The 11,461-nt window shown below is 36.8% G+C and overlaps 1 protein-coding gene across 1 annotated transcript in view; it reads right to left on the bottom strand.

Annotated features, from left to right (window-relative positions):
• The window catches only part of THSD7A (thrombospondin type 1 domain containing 7A), a 451,937-nt gene extending 446,564 nt beyond the window's left edge, over positions 1-5,373 (bottom strand). Inside the window, exons 1-2 of the mRNA XM_067562127.1 lie at positions 5,288-5,373; positions 191-254 (exon numbers count right to left, since the gene is read on the bottom strand). The gene's annotated coding sequence lies outside the window, so the exon portion shown is untranslated. The remainder of the gene's footprint in view (positions 1-190; positions 255-5,287) is intronic.
• Positions 5,374-11,461: the final 6,088 nt, after the last annotated feature.

Below are 11,461 nucleotides of genomic sequence, written 5' to 3'. Positions count from 1 at the left end.
TCAAAGAGGAGAGTACAAAACATGAAGTTTACTATGAATTTATGGAAAAGCAATCCAACTTTTTCTAGTCATCCTTAAATTTCATTATATTTCAAAGAGACTTTGTCTGTTGCTGAATTCTTGCAAAGCTAATCCAGCAGTCACCATAAAATATTAAACACTCTGAAGTCTATAGACTCTCTTCACTTACCATTAACTGACAGAAGTTACTGCAACGATGTCTGAGCCTCAGTCTGGGTATTCCAGTGATGTTCCTGAAACATTAACTTAAATGTAAGAAATAACCAAACAAAAATCTTTAGAAATTCTTTTTAATCTATTCTCAGAATTTGGTATGCCTGAGCAATATGGCCTGGAAAACCAGCTCTATTTGAAACTGTCTGTAGTGATTAATGCAGAAACAACACAGAGGGATTATCACATTCACATTTATCTAGGAACAATACACAGTTTTTACATTTTTTTCCTAACACCTTTTAGAAGGAAAATCATGAAATGAGCCAGAGAAATGATTACTTTTTCATAAATTCACACACACTCCCATTTCTTAATTAATGGGTAATAATGATATTGCTTGTTTGCAGTTGGGACATGGGTAGCAAAGATTTGCTGTTTCTTTACAACTGGCAAAAATACTCCATAATGCCCACTAGCCTTCAAGACTAATCAGTATATCTCTTAGCATCTGAAGAGCTCCAATAAAACCTTTCTGAAAGATATTTTCCGCTAAGCTATTAGGACCATATTTCTTTGGATGTGGGGCTCTGAAGGAATGAGCTAAAGTTATGTAACACCTGTCTCAATGAGAGGAAATTTAGTCCATGCATATAAATGCTCTTCTTTTAACAACTAAATTAAAAGTTGTTTAAATTGTGACTTCAAACAATTAGGATTCATTACAGGGTTTTGGAATAAATGTTCATTTTCTCTCAGATAAGCATAATTACTTATGAACGTTTTTCCATCTCGGACTAGTAAAAATGCAAATCCAGATGGACTCTTTCATCCAGAGTTTGTAGGGTCTAACAAATTATAACTAACTGGTAAAGTTCTGTTAATGACCTTTCTGTAATCTATGTGAAAAGAATCCACTAAGCACTTGTCTTCTCATACCAGTTAGTTTGAGTTAATCCATTCAAGGATTATTTCACCTAGACTAGCTCCAGTGAGAGCAGCCACACTGTGAAACTATACAGAATGATTGGATTAGCAGTTGATGAGTTGTGCTAATTTGAGTTAGTGGCTGCAATCCTACTGCATTACTAACTCAGCAGCACTTGACCTTCAACCCATACCCCCACAGGTCAGAAAGTTTGTTTTTAAAGGACCACTTAATTCAAGCTAGAGATTTCTGGGTGTGGACAGGAGTAGAGTTAGGGGCAACACTTGAGTTATACCTCAAGCTAATAGTACAATGAATACAAGGACTAAGTTTATAACGTGGTAAAAGGCAAAATTCCCTTAGTGATAGAGCTCTCAGGTTTAATGTAAACATAAGATCAACACTGACTTTCCAAGGACAGTAATGATATTTGCTATGGTGCAATTTCTCAAACACAGTGAGATCAGTTACATGTGCCTATATACACGTGAGGCCATGATCTGATGAATTCTAAATGAACCTATATGGATTGCCAATTAGGTTCAGATGAGAGAAGGGGCTAGGAAACAGAGCTGAGAACAAAGGTGATTTGATTGTTCATCAGTCTCTTCTAATCACAGACTCCAGCATGCCTCTCAGTTCCCACAAACCAGTTGAGGCTAGAATCCCTAGGCATAGTTGTGATATTAAGTTTTACCTTTCTCTTTAATTTTTTTCCAATAACATAAACATCTCAGTTATATACTTCTATGTTCCATTTTTAATTTGTTTCCTCTACTGTATGATTTGCACTTTGTAAATAATGTTCTAATACATTATTTACAAATATGGTTTGCATAATATGGTTTGCATCAGTTTTAAAGATGTATGATCTCAAACATCTTTATGAAACTGAATTTTTAATTGAATTCATGTATTACTGACAGGGCTATCTAGCACTATTAACTGGGTAGACAGGTGTATAAGAAACAGACATTGGTGTCTTGTGGAAACCATTATCTCATTTCACGACAAGCCAAGGAGCCTTCATGACAAGGGTACAACCCAAGTTGCTCCCTGGCACTGTGAGATACATCAGAGTAGTGAGTACTGAAACTGATATGGGATCAAATATTTTGAGGGAGGAGTTTGTCAAGAACCACTTGAAGAACCCTTCTAATATTTGTTACATAAAAATTAGTGGAAACCTTTGAGAACTTGTGCAATGATTCAGCATTGCTGTGGAAAAATCCTTGGTCACTAAGGGACTTTCTGAGAAAAGATATGTAATAATAGTCAAAGATGTATGGGAATTGAGTGGCTTTACTATAAGAAATAAGACTCGGAAGCTTTTGCCTCTAATTCACCAATTCAAATTTGATACTGAGTCAAAGTCTTACAATCTTACAGCATATCTTAAGTGGCTTATGTGAAATTAATTTTTGTAAGTCCAATTTCCAGTGGATGGAAGTCTTCATAACAAACCACCATCACAGATAGTACTAACAGGAATCTGAGTTCATGCTCTCTGCAGAGAGCATCAGTATTAAAGCATTGTCAGGAGAGAAATGTACACCTTCACCTCTGTAGCTGATCCTTTTAGAACAAATTTGAGGCATCTTGATGAGAATATGGAGACATTTGTATTGCCTTTACCTATCATTTAATTGTTCTGCTGCTGTTTCTGCATCTTTCACAAACACTAATATCTTAAATTTTTAAAGGGGTTGTTATTAAATAAGTTAAAGTTGTTTTTAGTATTTTTTCATCCACTTCAGAGATGTTGCACAATGCATAACCAAAATCTATCAATTTATGATTCAGGGGCTAAAACCATGACTGAAGTGACCATAAAGGAAGAATCAATAGATCTGTTTGAAGGGATTCCCTAGCCAATTTGCAATAGTTTTGAAATCGAGTAATTATACAAGCCTGCTTTGTTTTTCATGTGTCCAGGGATCCCTCTTCCATGCTTTTGCTTCAGAATGTCTAGAAACGTCCTTGTGATATCTGACTGTGAACACATCTAAACTGAAAAGACCACTCATTTGTTATCTTCTCTAGGGGTATGTCTACACTGCAATAAAACATCTGCAGCTGGCCCGAGTCAGCTGACACAGCCAGATGCAGGTGTTTTATTACAATGTAGAATTTTCTTTTCCTGCAACATGCAATATTAACAAATGGTTTTTTCTGATCTGTTGAAAACAGAATTTTTAGGAGCTACATTTGAAAGAAAACAGACCTTGGCCTCTTGTTCAGATAAACTACTGCTGTTAATCTGATAAATCTGTACATGCTGACTCTGTCGTAACTAAAGATTTGAAAGAATTGACTGAAAAACTCTCCAAACAGCCAATTCCATCCTGCTTATGTTCCAACTGGTTTGTATGACCAGTAAAGGCCATAATAAAAGCCTCATCTGGAAAATTGGCACATCAGCCATCTTTTGAGTCATGTCTCAAAAAAAAAAATATGAGCAGTGGAAAGAAGATAACTTAATATTTTGTATCTATCACTAACTCTAAATAGGCTGCTAAAGTCAGGTCACTAAACATTTCCAATTGATCTCTTTCTGTATCTCAAGAGCAAAGATTTAAGAAGTCTGTAAAGTTGCTTCTGCATAAGCTGGCAATAAAGCTGTCTAACACTGGATATATTCCAATGATGAGAAATCAGTTTTGAATCCATTACTTCCCCTTATTATCCTCAAATTGACTTTCTCTTTATTTTTGAGTGAAATTCTGTGCTTAAAATTGAAACTACTGTAGCTCTCCATTATAAACCTGATTTTTAAACCCAATCCTGAACTCAACTCCCAAAGGACACTGATCTGCCTGAGATTTTGCACATCACATCTCATCTTAGAGTAGAATTTCACGGAAATTTGGTAAAAAAATGAAAGTTTTAAAGTTGGGGCATTTTGAAACTTTTCCTCTTTGTGATTTGAAAAATAATTCTAATGCTTGTCTCGTTGATGCTCCAAAATGACTTGGCCTACACATTCCACATATATTCTCTTTTGTTGGCCTTGTTGAAGAAAAGTGCCTTTCATCATTTTTTGAGAGTTTAAATATGTATCGGCTCATTTTAAAGTACACGCAGAACAATGTAATTATAAATATTCATTACCATAGACAGTCAACCGTGAGTTAGGCAGCCTGTAGGCTGCTCTAACCTAGACAGAATAATGTCATAAGCCCCATTGACCTAGGATACAAAAGGTGCAAAGGTGTTGTAAAGCACCTGCTCAGTCCATGCACTGATTTCTGTTCCAGTGCAGGGATGAGTTGAGCACATACTAGGACATGTAAGGGAGTGTGGGACATTACCTATGTATTTTAAAAAAATATTATATGGGATAGATTCTACTTTTGTATATGTTTTGGACAAATCTCGAACATATTGCAAAAACTTCTATTGCTTAAAAATTACTAGACATGGTACTTCTACAATTTAATAGGGATTAAACCAATAGTGCTTTATGGAAATTACTTTTTAAAACCTTTAGAATTAAATCCTTTCTATAGAATTTTTACCCATCAGACAATTTATCAGAGATATTCATTGAATTCTAGTAGAGGAACTATAGAAAAGTCATCCTACAAGATTTTTCCATAATTGATATGTTCTGAGAACATATGAAAAATGTAGTAGCGCTTTTTTTTTTTTTTTTTTTGGAAAGGGGGGAGGGGGGCGGCAAAAATGCAGTTTAATACGTGTAACTCTGAGCAGAAGAGCTGTCCAGTCCTGGATTAATCCTTCCAAAAAGCACTCTGCACTGAACTAAGTGCTCTTAGACAAGTACTTTATAGGAAAGTTAAAACTGGATCACTTAATGCACATCCCATATACACCAAACAAAAGGCATACCAGCTTTAGCATTATAAAAAGTGATTTATGACCCACCACCCAAGCTTTATCTCTTGTGCATGATCTTCATGCTAGCAAGGACTGTATATGAAGCCCTGACTGGAAACTACTTTTGTTTTTTAAGGTAATGAAGCTCCTTAGCGTTATCTAACTGCCAAGTAAGGAGGTAATTTCTTGTTAATGAATATGTTTACATCAGAGTTAAATGGACTGAGAAAGGGCTGCTGAAACACTACATCTTTTCCAAGGATAGTTTGGAGAGCAGAGTAACTCTCAGGAGTTATCAGTGCAAATTTAAAAGGTCAATTTACATTCATAATAAACAAAATATACCTGAAAGGATGGAATTTTCAGGAGAAGCAGAACCAGTTGCTTATTGTTCTCAACATCACTCAAGGAACACGGTGCAATCCTTGTCTGAGAAAAATAGAACAATAAAACCTTTACTAGGCTAAAACTCCTGCTGACTGAAGGCTACCTGAATTTGATACAGAGCTCCACAGATCAGAGATATGGAAGACCCAATTCATAGGTAAACCTAGAACTTAAGAAACCTAGGTCAAATTGGGAAAGGCAGGAGTCCAAAAAGCACCATTGCATGTGCTATGGGAAGTCACTACTTTGTTACAAATAACAAGCACACAGTCACTCATACCTGTACTTCTAATTCCTGCAGTACACTGTTGCTTCTTTATTATGGGGTTCTGGAAGTCTCTTATTGTGTTGTGTGATCTATTGATTGTGTATTAATCTTATTGTTTATATAAGAGTTTCCACTTAACGCTCTGAGGTTTGGGAGGCTCTTGTCCCAAGTTCAGGCCCTGTATTATTAGAATTACTGTACAATTGGAAACCCCACTGTGCATGGTTCCAATACTCACACTTAGGAAAAGCCTTCTGAATTTTCAATAGTTTTATTAATACAATTAGTAAAGACACAAACACTCCAATCCAGCAAGGTAGATAGAGTTAATACAGAATGTGTGTTTGAGCATCCATATGCTCACACCATCCCTTGCAAAAGAAGCCAAAGTGTTATTCATCCTCATCCTCACCAGGGTCGTCATCCTTGCATCTCCCAAGAGCTACATCTCCCCAGGCACAGTGGCTGGGATAAAACTTTTATAATGTGTTACATTGATGCCAGGATGTCTAATGCATATTCAGTAGGGGTTTCAGCCCCTTTTCCTTATGTGTAGTTTCTCACCCTATTAAGGTTGGGGTGCCCTTCTCCCAGAGGTTACTAGGTCTTTTACCTCAAGTTTATTAGCATATATGTCAATTAGCGTCCATGGCACTCTGTGATTAGATATCTGCTGATGTTCCTAACTTAAAATATCCCAAGATGGTATAGACTAACATCTTGTGGTTATCTGGCAGCAGTTTAATCATTACAACATTCTATCTTGTGATCTAGGATTACTCTTAGTTAGCTGCTTATGCTAAGCCTTTTGGTCCTTATGGTTTGGTTAGCTAAGGTATTCTCTTACAGGCCATGTAGGCTTATTATATTACTGCCTAAATTTATACCCATATCTTACATAGCAAATATCTATACCTATAGACTACATATGTGAAACAAGACTGTGGGCTTGGGACATCTGTGGGGAAAAGATCCCTGGGCTTTCCTCTGCCCTTAACTACCACCATACAACTCTACTGAGCTCACTCAAGTGGAATAAATATATATACTCTATTCTACTACTATATAAATAGTATAGGTTTTACATATGTGCCTTAAAAATATCATATGGGGCACGGTCCAGTCTCATTAAAGTCAATGGGAGTCTTTCCTCTGAGTACAATGGGTATTTTATCAAACCAGATTGTCTGACGTGCTAAGAGGAAAGTGGCCACTTTAATATATTGCAGTCGATACACATATGCAATATATAAAACTATCTTGGAATATGAAACACATACGCCCTTCCCATGCAGGCAATGGAGTTGCACAGATGTGACTGAGAATTTGGGCCTCTGTGTTTGCTGGCTCAGATTGAAGGAAATAACACTGCTCCCAGAGACAGGGATCAGAGCTGGCATGCTAGTGAAACTGAGGGACATTCTTTTTCCAGTAAACTTTCTAGTGGCTCATATACTTTTCTGTCTTGTATTAGTAATTTAGACATTTTTAGTCAAATAGGCATTATTTTTATCATTAATTCAACTATCTTCATTGAGAAGCATTACTGTAGGTCACTGTAGAAAACATTCCTTCATTCTTTTCCCTCGACCTTGATACGTAGTGAACAAACACAATCTCATTAATTTTCATAATATTTTAATATGTTTTTTGTAACATGCAGGGATACCCTCTCTAGTTTTTTTATTGTGTCTACTTACAGCTTCCAAATATAACCTGGTCTAATCAGTGGCACTACATTAATCCTATAGTAATACTTTCTATGCAAGATTTTTCTAGAAATATAGGTTGTTAGTGTACTATTGCTATTCTAGAATGGGTATGAGAACATTGCTGTGGTAGTCTTTTAAAGTATTTTAAATGAGGATACTACATTTTGTAAACAACTGGTGTTTCCTTGTCTTATGTAAGACAAATCATACAACATACTGCCCAGTAGAGATGGCTTCAGGGCTATGCACAGAGTTATGTCTGTCTCCTAAAATCACTATGCATGTCTATTCAGGTGACTGGGTCTTCTAAAACCTTAAGGAAATTCCTTCTGCAGGTTACAGAATCAGTCAGTGAATTACTGGAGCTTATACTCAACTAGAATTTAAATAGCTTTTATAAAGAAAAGTAGACAAGATGGAGCAAAAACTCAACATCTAGTGAAATAACAGATTTAGCCAAGAGGAAGGACAGGAGTGAATAATGTGCATGATCTAAAGAGGCAGGCTGCTGGTCTCTATTGTTTTGTAGTGCTGAAGTACTCGAAGTAGCTTTAGATCTGGAAGCATTTGAATGATCCCTCAAGTATAGACTGGAGAAAAGGGCTTAAAAGAAATCAATCACTTTCCACAGGAACAGGCTAATATGCAGTTACATATCCAATCTTGTGCCTAGGCTATTAACATATTATTCTGACTCATAAAAGTGTTATTCTATCAACCAGTGTTCCAGTCACCACATGGCTTAGGCTTTTGGTTCCAGTCAAAAGCCAGTTCTTGCAATCTTTGTTCAAGTAAAACTTTAACTTCACTGGGAGTTTTGCCTAGGTAAGGACTGCAGGATTTGACTCATGTAGTGTAAGATTTAGAGCAAAGAACATGGTGATATAAAGCTTCATTCAGCTCCTTTCTGTCATGTCAAGAATTACTGTGAAAACACCAATACCCTAACTCAGACTGTCTCATCAGTAGGATTATTCCCAAAGTAAGATATTACTCAATAAGTGTAAAGTTATCAGAATCTGGCCTTTATCATGGTAAGAGAAATAATAGGCCCAGTCCTGTACAAGTGAAGCTAATGGCAAAATTTCCCTTCGCTTCAATGGCAGCAGGATTGTCTTAAGGCCACCTTAACTATATATTTAAATACTAAAAAGTCAAGAAAGAAAAATTAAGGAGCTCCTAGCAACATTTGTTCAGTCATATCACATATACAGTATATTAAGTTTTAGTGGTCTAACTAATAAAAAATATACCATTATTGAGAGAGTTACCATTGTTTTGCAATTTTTAAAAAAAGAAAAACTAAACCTGAAAAATCCAAAGCTATGGAAGCAAGGATTGCACAGGTATATACTTTTCAGCTCTGCAGATTTCAAACTTGGCTATTCTCTAAATGCAAAGTGATGGATTTTCTGGTAAAGCCAACTTGTAAAACCACTGTGTTAGAGTCGTGGGGACAGACCACCCAGATCAGAGATACGAATGACCCAGTTCATAGACTTTAAGACATCTTTGTGGCCCCTTATTCTCCACTGGATCAAACCTATACCAATCTCCCAGCCCAAATTAGAGCTGCTTGAAAGCTACTCTACACTGTGTTAAGGTGCATTTCAGAAGCTAGGGATTGCTGGAATTTAGGGGTGTCTCAGCTACAGTCCCTTTTTTTTCTGGCCACACATTCTGCACCATTGAGGGATTCCCATATACAAGGGAAATCCGACACTGTTAGGGCAGAGTTGTGTCAGGAGGATGGCTCAAAGACATTCTGACGGATTAGAGAATCTGGCCCAAGGTACTTTGATGAGATACTATTCATGTATGCCATTTTAAATATGAAGCAGGAATGCCAAACAATTGTACATTTTAAACTTAATTTTTTTTAAACCAGCTTGCTCTGGAGATTAAGCACTGAAAGTTATGGCCTAAACGTTCTCCTAAAAGCAACCTTCAACTTTAACTACAGTGCCTTGCTTGCTACTGTTGTTATAATTCTTTGCTTGTCTTATGATTTCCATCAGAGCTTCTTAAAGTGTTCTACGTGTTATTAACCCTCACATCATCCTGATGAAGTAGGTTTAATCCCCATGTGGGTAAACAGGCACAGGGAAAGGTTAGGCACTTTGCCCAAGAAAGTAATGGGCAGAGCTAGGAACAGTAACAATAAATCTTGTCTCCAACTTCCCTGCTTCAAATACCATTACATTCTCTCCCCCGTGTAAGATATTTTCAAAAGTGATAAGATTCACAGTTTGCCAATATAGCACAATAGTCCTAACACAATTTCTTGGGCAAGTATAAGGAAGGCTATGGTGCTGGGTAAAATTTTGAATTTTGAACCTTCTTGAAAAAAATCAGTGAGACTTCGGCTCTGTAGTACCTATGCCATTTTCAGAAATGGGATTTAGATGCTTTTGAAAATGTTACCCCTCTAGGCAGTGCTTTGAAGTGGTCTAAATGGTCCCTAAAACTCTCTGGCCTATTCAAATTGTTTTCAGGGTTTTTTTTAACCAAGCTGTGGGAAATGTTTCACAAAACCCCTGCTAGCACTAATGATTCTATCGCTCTTGCTCAGTTGTCATTTTTCCTAATTATCATTTATATTGGGTCTTGCTACTTCCGATATTAATATTGCCACATATACACTTTAATTGTTAGGTAGCACTATGCAATGCTTATTCATAAGGGAATACTGTCTGGGCTCCTAGACTTCCCTGAAGCCTTGAAATGTTGATGGATGCTTTTAAGATGGGCTCTGCTTGCTGCTAGTTACCAGGTGATGAGTTTGCCATCCCCAAAACCTCTCTTTTGTACATGCAAATGGCCACTGTTTGTGCAAAATGGGTAATTGAGTACCTAATTAGTGAACACCTGACTGCACACACAATTAGCCAATTTGCAAAAGCAGATGCTAGCTTCTGAATACAAATAGACTGGTTGCAATGGCTGCAGGTGCATTTTTTGCAGCTGTGTCCCCTATACCTATATTCGAAAAGCTATCTCCACACTGGCTGTGATGGTGTGATTACTCCAATTTTCCTGCTGGAAAATAGTTGACACCTTGTCAAAATCTAGTGTATCCTGACCATAAGAATCTGAATAATCTAGCAGTGCCAGCAACGCTTTAAACCTCCAAAAGCAGACTAGGGCATGGCCTCATCCCCTTCCTCACAGGCACAATACATCTGGGGCAATACTTACTCAGCCCCTCTCTTCATATTATGTCTTGGATGAATGTTTAAATCTGTTGGCTTCCCAAATAGTTTTAAGAAATAGCTATGCCAAGAACCATTTCAACTGCCTGTGGGCTCTATGATACTGCTACAATAAAATCTATAATTTATTCCAGTCACACCCATTTCTTAAGAGTGGTTATTGAAATCTATAGGCCTCCTGGTTATTTAAGGTATAAATTAGAGATTTAGTTCTCTGAATAAGGTTTTGGATTGCCTTTTTTGGGGGGGGACCACTTCCTTTTCCACAAAGGAAGTTTGCTGGCTAGATCCTTCTACCACTCAATCCAATCACATTCACTATTTTGACAGGTTTAGTCACCAGCTGTCCTTTTTACAGGGTAATGGATTTTGTTATCCCTAAGCACCTCAACAGAAAGCTATCAACAAATAATTGGTTAAATCCTAAAGGATTTCATTATCCTCATAGAATTGCTCAGTTCATTTAGCATAGCTGCATCTAATAGTGACATGCCAGCTTGAAGATTCCAGCCTGTGGTGAGAATGTGGAAATAAAAAATGGAAATGCAGTTGAAAAAAAAAATGCATTAGTGTAAGCTATGATATTTACATGAATGCAGAGTTCTCATTCCAGAAGAAGAGATATTTTAACAATTCTGTTTTATGACTTTGTCCATGTCAGTGCTCACTGTGCTAAGATACTTAGAAAGAGAACTAAACCTGCAGTATCTTGCATACAGTATTTACAGACACCCTTTTTTCCCTGAAAAAAAAATCTTGAATCATAGCAAAGGAATAAAATATAGGACAAATATCTTAGAATGTAGCAATGGAAAGGAAAAGCAATAATCTAATGAACAAGAGATTTAGTTAGGGTAAACTTGGCCAGAATGCAAAATTCGGTTAGACATTAAAAACAAATAATACAAAAATACAGCCACAATTTCAAGCTTGTGTGATT

Source organism: Emydura macquarii, unplaced genomic scaffold (genome assembly GCF_026122565.2).
Source record: "Emydura macquarii macquarii isolate MOO-44397 ecotype Brisbane River unplaced genomic scaffold, CSIRO-AGI_Emac_v2 contig_2422, whole genome shotgun sequence".
NCBI lineage: Eukaryota > Metazoa > Chordata > Testudines > Chelidae > Emydura > Emydura macquarii.
Note: the sequence above shows the minus strand (reverse complement) of the source record. Positions and strands in the feature narration are given on the sequence as shown.